At 42.1% G+C, this 14,369-nt stretch overlaps 1 long non-coding RNA gene across 1 annotated transcript; it reads right to left on the bottom strand.

Annotated features, from left to right (window-relative positions):
* Positions 1-5,500: 5,500 nt before the first annotated feature.
* On the bottom strand, positions 5,501-10,188 carry LOC140129021 (uncharacterized). Its single transcript, XR_011855253.1, has 3 exons — positions 9,765-10,188; positions 7,679-7,819; positions 5,501-5,893 (listed from the first exon to the last, which is right to left on the bottom strand). It is a non-coding gene; the product is annotated as an uncharacterized lncRNA (long non-coding RNA).
* Between the last annotated feature and the right edge of the window lie 4,181 nt (positions 10,189-14,369).

The following is a 14,369-nucleotide window of genomic DNA, read 5'->3' as shown; positions in this document are numbered from 1 at the left end:
TAGTTTTGTAGCCATGATCTAAGTAAAATCTATTTTATATCAGTTAAGAACATCTGGTCAGCATGTGAGTTTTGTCTTTGAGGAGTGTTTCATATAGTTGCCAACCCTAACCGCAATGCAAGGCAATTTCATATTCTCTGACCTGGCATTGCTCTTCACCTTCAACAGATTCATATCTAAGAGGCTTCACTAAAACTTTATCTCCCAATGGCCTATATAAACCTAAATCTAATTAAGGATGAACTATTTCTATGCTCATTGTTCTTTATGGTATGCCAGTAATCTTACATCTCCTCCATTGTATGTAGAGATGGGCGAATTTTTAAAAAATTCAATTCACCGACGCCGAATTTTCCTACAAAAATCGATTTGACCAGAATCATGACAAATCACGTTAAAAACAGGTATTTCCTGGCTGCAAATAGCCTGTATGGTGTTGTAGAATGTTGTGTGTCACGGGTGACCACGTGATTCATGTCTCGGATTGTGAGGGCACCCGTGTCCCAGTCTGCCACGCGGTCCCCGGTCCGGTTCAGTCATGGGTGTCCCTGTGATCTATATTGCGGATCACGGGTGCACCCGTGCTCTGCTGCCGCTGCCCTGCTCCCCCTGGGTCTTTACTTACCTGTCCCGTCTCCTGATGGCTCCTTCGTGGTCCCGTCCAGGTCTGTCTCCTGTGTAGGCCGCGCGCTCTCGCTGCTACGGTGTGTGCGTGCCTACTCTCTAAGAATTTAAAGGGCCAGCGTCCTACTTATTGGTGTGGCATTCCTGGCTACTCCCAGCATCCCCTGCCGGATCTTCATATCCTGTTACTGAAGAGAAAGTCCTCCATGTTCCCGGCGTTTCCAGATGCCTCCGTGTATTCTGTGATTCCCGTGTTCCGTGGTGTTCCCGTGTTCCATGGTGTTCCCGTGTTCCTGGTGTCCTGTGGTGATCTTGTTATCCTGTGTCGTTCCTGGTGTCCTGAGGCGATCCTGTTATCCTGTGTCGGTCCTGGTGTCCTGTGGTGGTCCTGTTATGCTGTGGCGGTCCTGGGGTCCTGTGGTGGTCCTGGTATCCTGTGGCAGTCCTGGTATCCTGTGGCGGTCCTGGTATCCTTTGGCGATCCTGGTATCCTTTGGCGATCCTGGTATCCTGTGGCGGTCCGGTAATCCAGTAGCCATTCGAGGTCCTGCCTGCCATCCAAGGTCCTGCCTGCCATCCGAGGTCCTACCTGCCATCCGAGGTCCTGCCTTCCCGTGGTCCTGCCTTCCTGTGGTCCCTACCTTGGCTGCCACCGCGGGCCTCGTCGCACCCGTGGAGGGACCTGGTGACTCCCCGCCGCAGCAAGACCATTATGCTTTGCGGCAGGCTCTGGCGAAGACCAGGAGTTCACTTAGACTCCGCTCCCGGGTTGCGGCTAGCATTGTTATCTCCCGCGGGGGTCCAGGGAGTCCACTGACTTAGTCCTAGGGACTATTGTCCATAGACTGTGACAGTAAGATCCAGCCATGGGCTCCGCAAAGGTCATGATCTCTGCAAAGGTCATGGACGGTGTCAAGGATCCGTACCAGCTTCTGGGTGACCTCCCCAGCACTATTGCCCAGCAGTCCCAAGAGATTGCTGTGCACAAAGAACTCTTGGACAAACTATCTGCCACCCTGCAGATTATTGCCTCTCAGCAGTAGGCTCCTACGACTCCTCCTGTTGCTTTTGTCTCCCAGCCATGTTTTTCGGCAGTATACGCTGGACCATATTTTTTGATGCAACCCCAATTTTTGCAGGAGTTTTGTTCTTCAATGCTCGTTGTACATCAACTGACATCCTCCCAGTCCAAACCCGAATGCACTAAGTTGGCATGTGCCTCTCACTGGAGAGGCGCTGGACTGGGCTACTCCTCTATGGGATAGTGGTGACCCAGACATGGTTACCCATACCAAGTTCCTGAGAAAAATCCAGTCCAGGTTTGAACCACCTCTAGTTCGGCTACTTTGCCCCTCCTGCCTGGTCCCAGTGTCCCCAGTGACTCTGCAGCTTCCCAGAGCTTCTCCCGTGACTATGCAGCTTCCCAGAGCTGCTCCCGTGACTCCGTAGCTTCCCAGAGCTGCTCCCGTGCCTCCGCAGCTTCCCAGAGCTGCCCCAGCGGCGCCCAAGCCTCCCCAGCTTCTCAGAGCTGCTCCAGCGGCGCCCAAGCCTCCGCAGCTTCCCAGAGCTGCTCCAGCGGCGCCCAAGTCTCTGCAGCTTCCCAGAGCTGCTCCAGCGGCGCCCAAGCCTCCGTAGCTTCCCGCAGCTGCTCCAGTGGCTCCGCAGCTTCCCGCAGCTGCTCCAGTGGCACCACAGCTTCCCGCAGCTGCTCCAGTGGCTCCGCAGCTTCCTGCAGCTGCTCCAGTGGCTCAGCAGCTTCCGCAGCTGCTCCAGTGGCTCAGCAGCTTCCCGCAGCTGCTCCAGTGGCTCAGAAGCTTCCTGCAGCTGCTCTAGTGGCTCAGCAGCTTCCCAAAGCTGCTCCAGAGACTCCACAGCTTCCAGGGCTGCTCCAGAGACTCCGCAGCTTCCCAGTGCTGCTCCAGAGACTCCGCAGCTACCAGTGCTGCTCCAGAGACTCCGCAGCTGGCCAGTGCTGCTCCAGCGGCTCTCCAGAAGTCGCCCCAGTCTCCACAGCTTGCCAGAGCTGCTCCGTTCTCCCCTGAGGCGGCTCCAGAGCCTCCACCGGCCTCCCCTGAGGCAGCTCCAGAGCCTCCACCGGCCTCCCCTGAGGCCGCTCCAGAGCCTCCACCGGCCTCCCCTCAGGCCGCTGCAGAGCCTCCATCGGACTCCCCTGAGGCCGCTCCAGAGCCTCCATCGGACTCCCCTGAGGCCGCTGCAGAGCCTCCACCGGACTCCCCTGAGGCCGCTCCGGTATACCAAGAGCCGACCCAGCCTGCGGCTTCCCAGGTCTTCTCTGTGCCTGCTCTCCCCCTAAGGTGTCTTATTACCAAGAAGAATTGGAGGTGGCGGAGAAGGAAGAACAGCGGTCTGAAGAAGAAGAGAACAGGTGCCCTAAGGGGGAGAACTGTCACGGGTGCCGCTGCCCTGCTCCCCCCGGGTCAGTACTTACCTGTCCCAGCTCCTGATGGCTCCATCGCAGTGCCGTCCAGGCTGCAGGTTTGTCACCTGTGTAGGCTGCGCGCTCCCGCTGCTACGGCGTGCGTGCCTACTCTCTAAGAATTTAAAGGGCGAGCACCCTCCTTATTGGCGTGGCATTCCTGGCTCTGCTATATAGCCTGGCTACTCCCAGCATCCCCTGCTTGGGACGGAGGGCTTTACTGAAGAGAAAGCCCTCCGTGTTCCCGAGCGTTTCCAGACGCCTCTGTGTGTTCTGTGATTCCCGTGTTCCGTGTTGTTCCCATGTTCCCTGGTGTTCCCGTGTTCCTGGTGTCCTGTGGCGATCCTGTTATCCTGTGTTGGACCTGATGTCCTGTAGCGATCCTGTTTTAGTATGACGCGCACATGACATTCACCGCTCTTAGAATCGCTTCTCTCTTCAATTCCATGGGCACTTACAGGGGCCAACTTGACCAAATAAGTGAAGCGGGAAGGCAACCTGACAAGGTAACGCCTATGCCAGCTCAAAAGGACTGAGCTGAGAGCCAAGATCCCACTATAACATCAAAGAGGTCACTCTTTTTACACTGACATCAGATAATTCCATAGATTACGACAGAACCTGCTCTGTTAAACGCCGATGCATGTGGAAACCCCCCAGAAGAGTGTCGGCAGTAATTCTGCATTGACGTCACTGATCATTTTGCCCTTCTTTTCATCCATCAGTGTCCGCTTTCAATCGGACAATAATCCATTAGTATTGCTGAAGCCAAAAGCAAACAGGAGTTGATCAAAAACAGAGATGACCAGTGAATGGGATATTTGCATGTCCTGTGTGTTCTGTATTCACTCCTGCTTTTGGCTATCAATCCTGTGATAGTCAGTGACTGACTACAGACTGGAATACATCAAAGAAATATTAAATACTCTATAAATGAGCAATTAGATGTATGTTGGACAAAACCCCCGATTATATATAGAGAAATCTTGAATGGAGGTAACATATTGGTCCTTGCTAGGGTTTTATTCTTTTTCATTCTGTGGGCCTCAAAGAGCTTTATAAAAAAAATTCACATAAAATTTCATCTTCAAGTTTTTGTTCCAGCTGCTATTGTAGTATCAAATGCATCCCAATAATGTGTTATCTTTTTCTTAATAGTAGCCAATTTTATCACTGTTATTTTTACTCTCTAGAGGAAATCTGGGAAACATTTCTCAAAGTTAAGATTATGTGAATATTATCAAAATATGTACTTAGTATTTAGCTATCCAAAATCTTGGGTGGACCTTACCATAGAAGATTTTACTACTATCATGGGTGGTCTAATTTTTCTTTTGTATATAGTCAAGAGTCCAAATTGTTATCTGTATTTTGTTTCTTTTTTGAATATAATGTGCAAAAGTAATGATTTACATCACACAAACATGTCAAAAAAATGTCTTAAACATTTGAAAGGGTTGATTATAAGACACATATTTTAATTTTGTCCATAAAATATATGTGAGATATAAAAAGCTGTGACTTTAGAAAAAAATAACACATTATAAATATCATATTGTATTTTAAGAATAAATGCAAATGCTATGCATTTTTATTGCTGCTTATGCATTTGTTTTCCAGTGCTGAAAAGATTACTATTAACTCGTCTGAGACCACCTGCTGACTTTAGATGTCAGCAGACGCAGGTCCTGAGTCTAGAAATCGCTGCATTTTTCTACTGCTCCTGCGCTAGCTGCGGGAGCAGGACCCGGTCTCCGTGTCAGTGACACCTGGAGTCGGCACTGCCACCGTCTCCATAGACCCGCCGGTCACATGACCGCCGGGTCTAAAGGGGTTAAGCAGAGATGCTGGGTCTAATTAGACCCAGTACAGCTCTGATCACAATCCACAGTCACGGGTGGTCACTTGTAAAAGGAAAAAATAAAGTAAAATTTGTAAAAAAGTGAAAGTGTCCCCCAGGGGTCTTTGACCTCATGGGGGACATATAAAGTAAAGACACACAAACACACAAAAAATATTAATAAATATGCCTAAAAATACAATGACACTTCCCCATATAATAAAAATAAATCCCCCGCTACACTACAAAAAGCATTGCCATAGTCGCCCTGTTTGCCCGAGACTATTCATATTATATATAAAAATGACCGTAACAAAATAGAGAATTTATTAATAATGTTCATTTTTATTTACTTTGAAAATTTAAATAAAAGTACTATACATTACAAAAAAAGCCTTTTTTCACTTTTAACCCCAAATAAAAATGAAAAAAAATGTTTAAACTTTTATTACGTTTTTGACTAGCTCTATAAGTCCTGAAAAAACACAACAAAAAATTTTAAGGTAGTATGCAAAAAAAAAAGTTATGACCATTAAACCGGCGCTAACGAAAATTCGCTAAAAATGACGGTCATTAGTGCCTTTTTAGGCCGCGTCACTAAGGGGTTAATCCAGTAGTAGGATTTTTTACTTTGTCCAAAAAATTATGTGTATGTTAACCAAAATATGACTGAAATGTGGATTCAAGGACTATTTAAGCTTTGTAACATTTGAGGTCCTCTACTGCAATGAATGCTAAACGGATGTTAACAGAATAAGGTTCAGCAACAGAAGATAAAATGAGGCTTAAAATGAAGATTCCTTACTGGATGTAGAAAGTAGTATATATATGTATGGATTATTTTAGTAGGATTATGCATGTAATATGCCAGATTATGGTCCATTCAGTGCATCCAGATGAACTAGAAGCTCATTTCTTTGTGCGATAACACGTGTCAAACAGGTTGTAGGAGCCTGTGCTGTAGACAAGACAGATTTGGAGATAACTCAAATCTGGTGAAGAAAGAAAAACAAAAAGACAAAAGGTAAAAATAAAATACACTTAAAGACACTTAAAGCTAAGGGTGGGGTGTTCCTCAAAGATAATAGGCAGTGAATGACTTGTGGAACACAGCTTCAAGCTAAATAGCATGTTGGTTGGGAGTTCTAGGTTGCCGAGAAAACAATAATTCTGTAATGAAATCTATGAATCAGCTCTATTTATGGCTTTACTCTAACTATGAGAACCAATTCTGTGGTTTCAGGCCTCGCTATTGCTTTACATAAGCTTTTAGCACTTTCACAGGGTCTAGTTTCAAAAATATACAGGTTTTAAAATATACAGGTATTTTACAAAAAAAATATATATTCCTCGAGTTTTTTTAAAAATTAAAGTAACATACTGAAGTTTTCAATCTGAAGTTCACACATGCATGTTACATACTTGTCCACACTGTCACAGGGTATGTAAAATCCGGGCAGACATTTTATCAATATATACCAAAGTTTAGTTAAATAAACACAGTTAAATGTCCATTATTAAAAATATGCTCTATCCTGTACACAGGGGATACGACTTGTTGATGGTACAATTCCTTTAGGTAAAATATTGAGCTAACTACAATAAAAAACATTGGGGAGAATTATTATTAGGCAGGATTCATATGGACACATTTTTATGCTGTCTTTGGAGCTCTTCTGCACGCCAGATATATTATAGTGACTTGAACTGCTGGTCAAATATGGCACATGAAGTCAGTAAAATGTTCATTCTTTAATAGAAATTTTGTTAGTGGGACTTAGAACATTTTTATATCCAAAATATAGATTTATGTAATATGTCGATACTATGGGGAAGATTTACTTACCCAGTCCATTCGCGATCCAGCGGCGCGTTCTGTGTGGAGGATTCGGGTCTTCCGGCGATTCCATCGGAGTGCACTGAAGTTCACCAAGCTACGCTGGGTGCAGGTAAGTGCAAGCGACCCTTTTTTTTAAAAAAAATGCGGCGGATTTTCTGAATCTGTTGGGTTTAGTATGGCCACGCCCCCCGATTTCGGTCGCGTGCATGCCAGCACTGTGCGCCACACTCCAAACGCGTGCGCCAAAAACCCGGGGCAATTCAGGGAAAATCTACGCAAAACGGAAAAATTCGGGTAACCTGCCGTAAAAACGCGATTCGGGCCCTTAGTAAATGACCCCCTATGTGTTGTCTTGTCAAAATTGTATATTTACTATATATATATATATATATATATATATATATATATATATATATAGATGAGCACAATCATTTGATGTTTATTTTTTGATGTGAACCATGAGGGCGCGTTCACACGTTCCGCTGGCGCTGCGTTCATAACGCGACGCTAGCGCACAGGGGGCGGAGTTTGGGGCGATCGCATATGCGTTTCCAGAGAAACGCATGCGATCGGGTTATTAATCGCATGCGTTTCCCCGGAAACACATATGCAATCGGCCCGAGCCCCGCCCACTGTGTGCTAGCGTCGCGTTATGAACGCAACGATAGCGGAGCGTGTGAACGCGCCCTGAGAGTTTTCTCCAGAGCCTTTTGGGTAATTTTAACCCCTTCTTTACACACTTGTCTTTGCACTTGTACACTTTATGATAACACTTTGTACTGTATAATCGTACAGTGAACAATGACATTGTTATATACATGTATTTGAAATCGATGCACTTTATCTTTGAATGTATTTTTTATAGGTTTGTACAATGATGAATTACACAATATTGCACAGGTACTTTAAGACACGCCTCTTTATGCCAATCACTTACTATGTTTTGCTATATATCTCCAATGTGGGTCACTTGTTAGTTGCTTGATAAAGGTGTTACACACCAAAACGTCGCCACTTGTTCAATAAAGTTCACCTTGTATTTTGAAATTTGAACTACGGTTTGCTGCCATCCAAACATCTAAAAACAGGAACAAACAATAAGATAAATTCCCACCATAATTTCTTTATCACACAAAGTTGGTAGAATGAGGTGTTTAAAAATAACCATAGTAAGAGACCATAGTCTTACATATGAGCAAAGTGTGTAAGAAAGACCCAGTTGTCCACTTACCCTTTCATTTCTAGCAGTAATAATGAGTGAAAGGTATAACCCTTTATAGTTTTAGGAAAATATGTTTCTGATATATTTTTTTGTTATGCAGGATACAGGTACAGTATTTACTAAAACAGACCTATAGCACACATATACACACATTAAGAGAAGCCAATTTGCCCAGCAAAAGAATATCTCACAATCATGATCTGATATTAAAACCCATTGCTCCTTGAAGTGTAAGTTTACTATTCATGGATGGGATGGAAATTTCATGGGTTTTCATAAAAAGTAGTGCTGAGAAACTAATTTATGATATTGAATTATTATCAAGGGGCAAATTTTTTCTTTAGTCAGACACTTCACAATAAAACCTACCGCTTAGGCATTTTGTTGTTGTGATTGATCTTTCAATATAAAAAGGATGAAAGACAGTGATTAATCGTTTCTACCTAGACATTATGGGCATAAGGTGGGATTTGCTGAAGTTCACACAATTTTATTTGTGGCCACAAAGAATGGTATACAGCACGGAGTAAATTAGGTACTTTGAAGTAGCAAGAGAAGATATGGGAGAAAGAATTTGTATAATATGTACTTTTAACAGTAACAATTACTTAGACACTCTTTTATGACGAGACTTTCTTAAGTATAAGCCATTATGTTCTAAAACCTGTTGCTCATCTTAGTACATAAAACAAAGCATTGTTTCAGGAGTCAGTGTTACATGACTGAGTTGCACGCAAGAAGTTTTGCTGCATTGTGCTCCTGTATGAAAAAATTAAGTTGTTCAGAAATACTTTAGTGGTCCATGCATCAATTTTAAAATTTGTCTTCCCTAAAAGAAAAAGAATTCCATTTATAGTTAGAAAAGAATCAACATGTTATGTGAGCACCATTGTTAGAGTTTACATTTTTTAAATGCCATTTTTTAATGTCTTAAGAGGCCATGATCTGTGCATTATTTATGTTGGTGCCATACAAACACTGGGTAAGAGGTATGAACTACTTTTTAATTTTTTAAATGTTTTTAATATTGTTTTTTATTATTTTAAACACACTGCTGCAGAATATGATGCCACTATAAAAAGACTATTATTATACTGGCTTAGTTGCATAAGTTCTAGGGGGGAAGGGAGAGTGGTGGTACAAAGGGATTGGGAACCCTTACCATCAACATCACTACAACAAATTGTCTTACCTAAAACCCTGAACTCCTACCTATTCTTTACTTTGACACTTTCCGGTCCACATTTTCTAAAAACAGTGCACTGCTGCACTATATGACATTTGCCTGTATAGTGTGCAGGGTGCGCCAGATTAATGATTTGTGGCGCACATTGTTTATGAATGTGGCACCCTCTGCACAGCTCCGACAACTTTTTTTTTTTTTTTGGTGGACCTTTAACATAGGACGTGCGACTCACTTCTGTCAGATTTTGCATGTTAATTGTGGTGCATGGTCTGACTGAGCAAAAAAAAAAAAAGAAAAGCAAGAAAATTTTTAAACCAACTCAAGGATGTGTATCCAAGGTTCACTGAAAATTCAAAATCTCTACCAGCATGGCAGTGAACATATAAAACTCATAAACTTTAATTCATTTGGTTAAAAATGTCACCCATCCGCGAGTGACGAATCAAACAACCTGGAAAAAATACACATTCAGACACCTATGTATAATGGTGTCCTGTATCCGTGATAAATGCACATAGGAAAAGAAAAACACACAAAACAGGTAGACTAAGATCCACCAGCAGGAAGGGTCATGTGGTCTATACATTGGCAATATGAAACGTGCTATGGTCTTACCCACTCAGCCGCTTTGTACCAGTTGATGGAAATGTTTCCCGCTGGTCCGACCATTATGCTGTGTGGTCACCTGTACGTAGAAGGCCGGGAGCCCCAGGATAGGTCCAAGTGTAGCAGGAGGAACAGTTGGATGATGAACAACACCTACCACTGTCCCTCTCACCCCAGGTGTGCAAGCTCCCGCCCTTACAAGGGCAGTACCAAACTGTACCTTGTTCTAATCACCCAGCATCCCCCCTCCCTGACGTGTTTACTCCTTACTAGGATTCATCAGAGGGATTTCTGGCAGAAATGCTTTTTTGAAAATAGTAGCAACAGGACAACCTATAGTGACAAGATGTCCCTTGGGTGTAATACAGTGGGTATACCCAAGTGTAGGGTAACCCTCCCGGTGTCCAGTACGGAGACCCGGACTAATGATCCCTAGCTGGTCTAATAGGGTTACAGGCCCCTGTGCTGTGCCAGGTTTTAAACAAATGGGTAATACACGCCCCCTATCGTCATCTACCAATGAATGACCCGGTACCGGTTTGCCCGTCAACGAGAACAGCTGCGTCTCATTAGAACCATGTGCGCGGCAACCAGAAGCCGACAGTACTTCTGGTCATGTGATGAGGCCATGTGACAGCACTTCCGGTCATGTGATCGGGTCATGTGACAGCACTTCCGGTCACGTGATCGGGTCATGTGACGGTTTAGGGGAGAGTGTAATGTGGCTAGTTGTCATGGAAACATGACACTACCAGTGCGGATGACAGTGGTCAGACGCTTAAGGTAGCCGGCGGCTTGTATGGATGGCCAAAACAACGGCCCGCAACGGCGTAAACAGCAGTTTAAACAAATGGACCATATCGTTGCTTAATCATACAGTAACAATTGTTTGTCAGAGAAAGCCTAGTGCCGATTGGTCTGTTTGAAAGTGCCTTGTTGCGAGAGCAAGGGTTTGGAAAAAACAGAGCATAATGATAGCAGGATTGCATAGTCTCCTAGTATCGAAATGATATAGGTGCATTAGAATACCCCAACAAAACTGCCTATAGCGGGACAGATGTAGTTAAATTTATATCCGTATATATGTAAAGAATGTATCAACAGTAAAGAAGGCAGGTGACCACACAGCATAATGGTCGGACCAGCGGGAAACATTTCCATCAACTGGTACAAAGCGGCTGAGTGGGTAAGACCATAGCACGTTTCATATTGCCAATGTATAGACCACATGACCCTTCCTGCTGGTGGATCTTAGTCTACCTGTTTTGTGTGTTTTTCTTTTCCTCTGTGCATTTATCACGGATACAGGACACCATTATACATAGGTGTCTGAATATGTATTTTTTCCAGGTTGTTTGATTCGTCACTCGTGGATGGGTGACATTTTTAACCAAATGAATTAAAGTTTATGAGTTTTATATGTTCACTGCCATGCTGGTAGAGAGTCTGACTGAGCAACGGAACGCCCATACAAACTCTGGGTAAGAGGTATGAACTACTTTTTTATTTTTTAAAAAACAATTTTATATTGTTTTTATTATTTTAAACACTACAGTGCCAATACAAACATACAAAACTGTTCGGGTTTCATACAATACTGGAGCATTGGGTTCTTATCAGACACTTTATATGAATATTAGATCAATAATAATGATAATAATAATTCCTTTATTTATATAGCGACACAGATTACGCAGCGCTGCACAAATCAACCTTGTATTGCTTTTTGTTTTTTATTAGAAGAGACAGTTTGGGCTTCCTTGTTGTCAGTCGTTATGAAGTTTGTTTTTTTTTACACAGGGTCATCAGAGTGCAAGAACGTATGGAACAGAGTTTCAGCATGGTCCTGGAACAAACTTGAGAATCCTTTATGCACATAGAACTGACTTTTTAAATTTAGAAATTATGAATATTGTGAGAACTCTATTGAACGGGGGATGAGCGCAGTTCATATTTGTTAAGAATCCTTTTACCAGGTTTAATGAATAGTTTCATGTTTGATACATAAGGCATCCAGCAACTTGGTTATTTCCTTGCCTATAGAAATGATTTCTGTATCAAAATGACATTTACAAATAAAAATATTCACATTTTTACACTATACACAGAACACAACATTGTCCCAGCAGGTGTATATTTTGGGGGAGATTTATCAGTAGTGTCTGCAGGGCTGTTCTAGTTGCCCATGGCAAATTTATATAGCTATATAAATTTAAAGCTGAACTCTGATTGGTTTCCATGGACAACTAGAACAGTTTTACCTCAGAAACTTGATAAATCTGGGCGTTTATGTGTATTTTATAAAATAGTTCAAAATCCAAGATTTTTGGAGCCATCCATTTTTGCGGCATTTCTGGACAGTAAATGTATTCATATTTTGAGATCAGTAAAGATAAGAAGCCTATTTATTGTTTCGTGTCAATATTAAAATGTGATTTAAACACCCTTTTTAATTAGTATTGCTGTAAATATGTAATCTGCCCCCAGGCTTTAGTTTGTTTAATGAGTTTCGTTATACTGGATCTTTGCAGGTGCCAGATAGATATCTGTTAATGAGAGACAAGCTTACTAAGATCAGCAAACTCCAATAGATTTCACTGCTATAGGGAGCGTATTTTAAAATTGTATTAACCCTTTACGGTTCATACACTTTTAAAGGGAACCTGTCACATTGCATATGTAGAATTTAATATTGTAAGGTGAACTAAGCTAATTTATTATTCCCTTTTGTTGGTAAAATTCCAATACAAGTTTTCATTTATAAATTTTAAAGTCAGCTAATTTTGGCCTTAGGAGACCAGTGGACATTTTCATTTAAGTATAATTCATTTTTGGTCATTTCATCTATATTAAGCAACCATTTTTTAATCTAAATTAACTTTATTAACCATGTATGCCTCTGGGTAGCCCCCTGCAGCGTCAGTATGGATTTTGTTTATCACAAGGGTTAATAAGATAGATTACTTTTAAAATTAACTTTATTTAAATAAAGCATAAGTGCTTCAGGGGACATCATCAGAGCACCTCCCGGTCTCTAACTCTCACATTCCCCCTAAAACACATGTGACTGTCTCCCTTGGCATGCCCCCAGAAGAAACAGTACTTCAGGGCATATAAGAGTCAGAGACCTGGAGCCCAGAGGGGTTTTTATGATGCACTTATGCTTCATTTTCTATTTAAAAAAATATTCAGCAGCATCATTACTACAAACATTGCATTGTGTTGCTTCTATCTTATTTACTATAGAAATTTATGAACAAATTGACATCTAAGTGTTGCTATACTAGTTGGCAATGGGGAATTAAACAATTAATTTATGATAGATGACAGATTCTTTTACATAAAATAAAAGTCACATTTTATTATTCCTTGCTGAAATGGCTGAATTAATACAAAATTAATTGAACTTAATATAAAATTTAAAATAAAGACTTGATATCCTGTTCATGGAAGCATATGAACCATAAGAGAGGATGCCATTCATCATCTTTCTACTCATTACCCAAACAAGCCTCATAAAGACTGCAGTGGAATTATTATTATAACTATTCTGTTGTAACCCATTACCCAACTCACCCAGCTTTTCACAAGTTTTAGAAAATTCTGAAACTTTAGGGCAAACTGTTAGGACTTTTTAGGCAGACCTATCACATTTCCTAACTTTAAGGAACTTCAACTCTCTTTGCTAACCCCATCCTGTGTCCTCCTCCCATCTGGTAGACACCAAGCTACAAGCTTCTCTGCAGTTCTTTTGATCTTGGACTCTGTATACAAGATTATGGCAGCATTTTTATTTATTAAATATTTTTATTTTGTTCCCTTATAAATAATGGCTGGACCATTATAAATGTTTTTGTACCTTTTGTGTCACCCCTTCATCCTCATAAACTATAAGTTCCTGTTAGCTGGACCCACACTCCTATTGTTTCCATATGACTATGTTTTTACACTGTACTCTATTGTTGTATTTATATCTTTCCCCCATGATTTGTAAAATGCTGCGGAATATGATGCCACTATAAAAAGATGATTATTATTTACTGGCTTAGTTGCAGAGGTTCTAGGGGGGAAGAGAGAGTGATGGTACAAAAGGAATAGGGAACCCTTACCATCAACATCACTACAACAAATTGTCATGCCTAAAACCCTGAACTTCTTCCTATTCTTTACTTTAACACTTTCTGGCCCACATTTCCTAAAAACTGTGCACTGCTGCACTATATTAAGTTTGCCTGTGTAGTGAGCAGGGTGTGCCAGATTCATGATTTGTGGCGCACATTCTACATGAATGTAGTGCCCTCTGCATAGCTCCGAAAGAGTACACCATTTTTTATTGTGGACCTCTCACATTGGCCGTGCGACACACTTCTGTCGGACTTTGCATGTTAAATGTGGCGCATGGTCCAGCTGAGCACTGGAACACCCATTTCAGTGCAGAACTGTGTCAGATGAAGAATTGTGAAGCTCCAACACAAAAGGTTGCCGTGCGACACATAAGTGATGCGACAATTCTTAAATATAAGCAGTTTGCACATGAAAGAACATTCCGTTCAAAACTGGCGCAAGCACCTTAGTAAATATGGGCCTCTACCTCTTATAATGACTTCTACTATT

Source organism: Engystomops pustulosus, chromosome 4, assembly GCF_040894005.1.
Source record: "Engystomops pustulosus chromosome 4, aEngPut4.maternal, whole genome shotgun sequence".
Classification (NCBI taxonomy): Eukaryota; Metazoa; Chordata; class Amphibia; order Anura; family Leptodactylidae; genus Engystomops; species Engystomops pustulosus.
The sequence above is the reverse complement of the archived record's forward strand: the minus strand, read 5'-3'. Positions and strand labels throughout refer to the sequence as shown.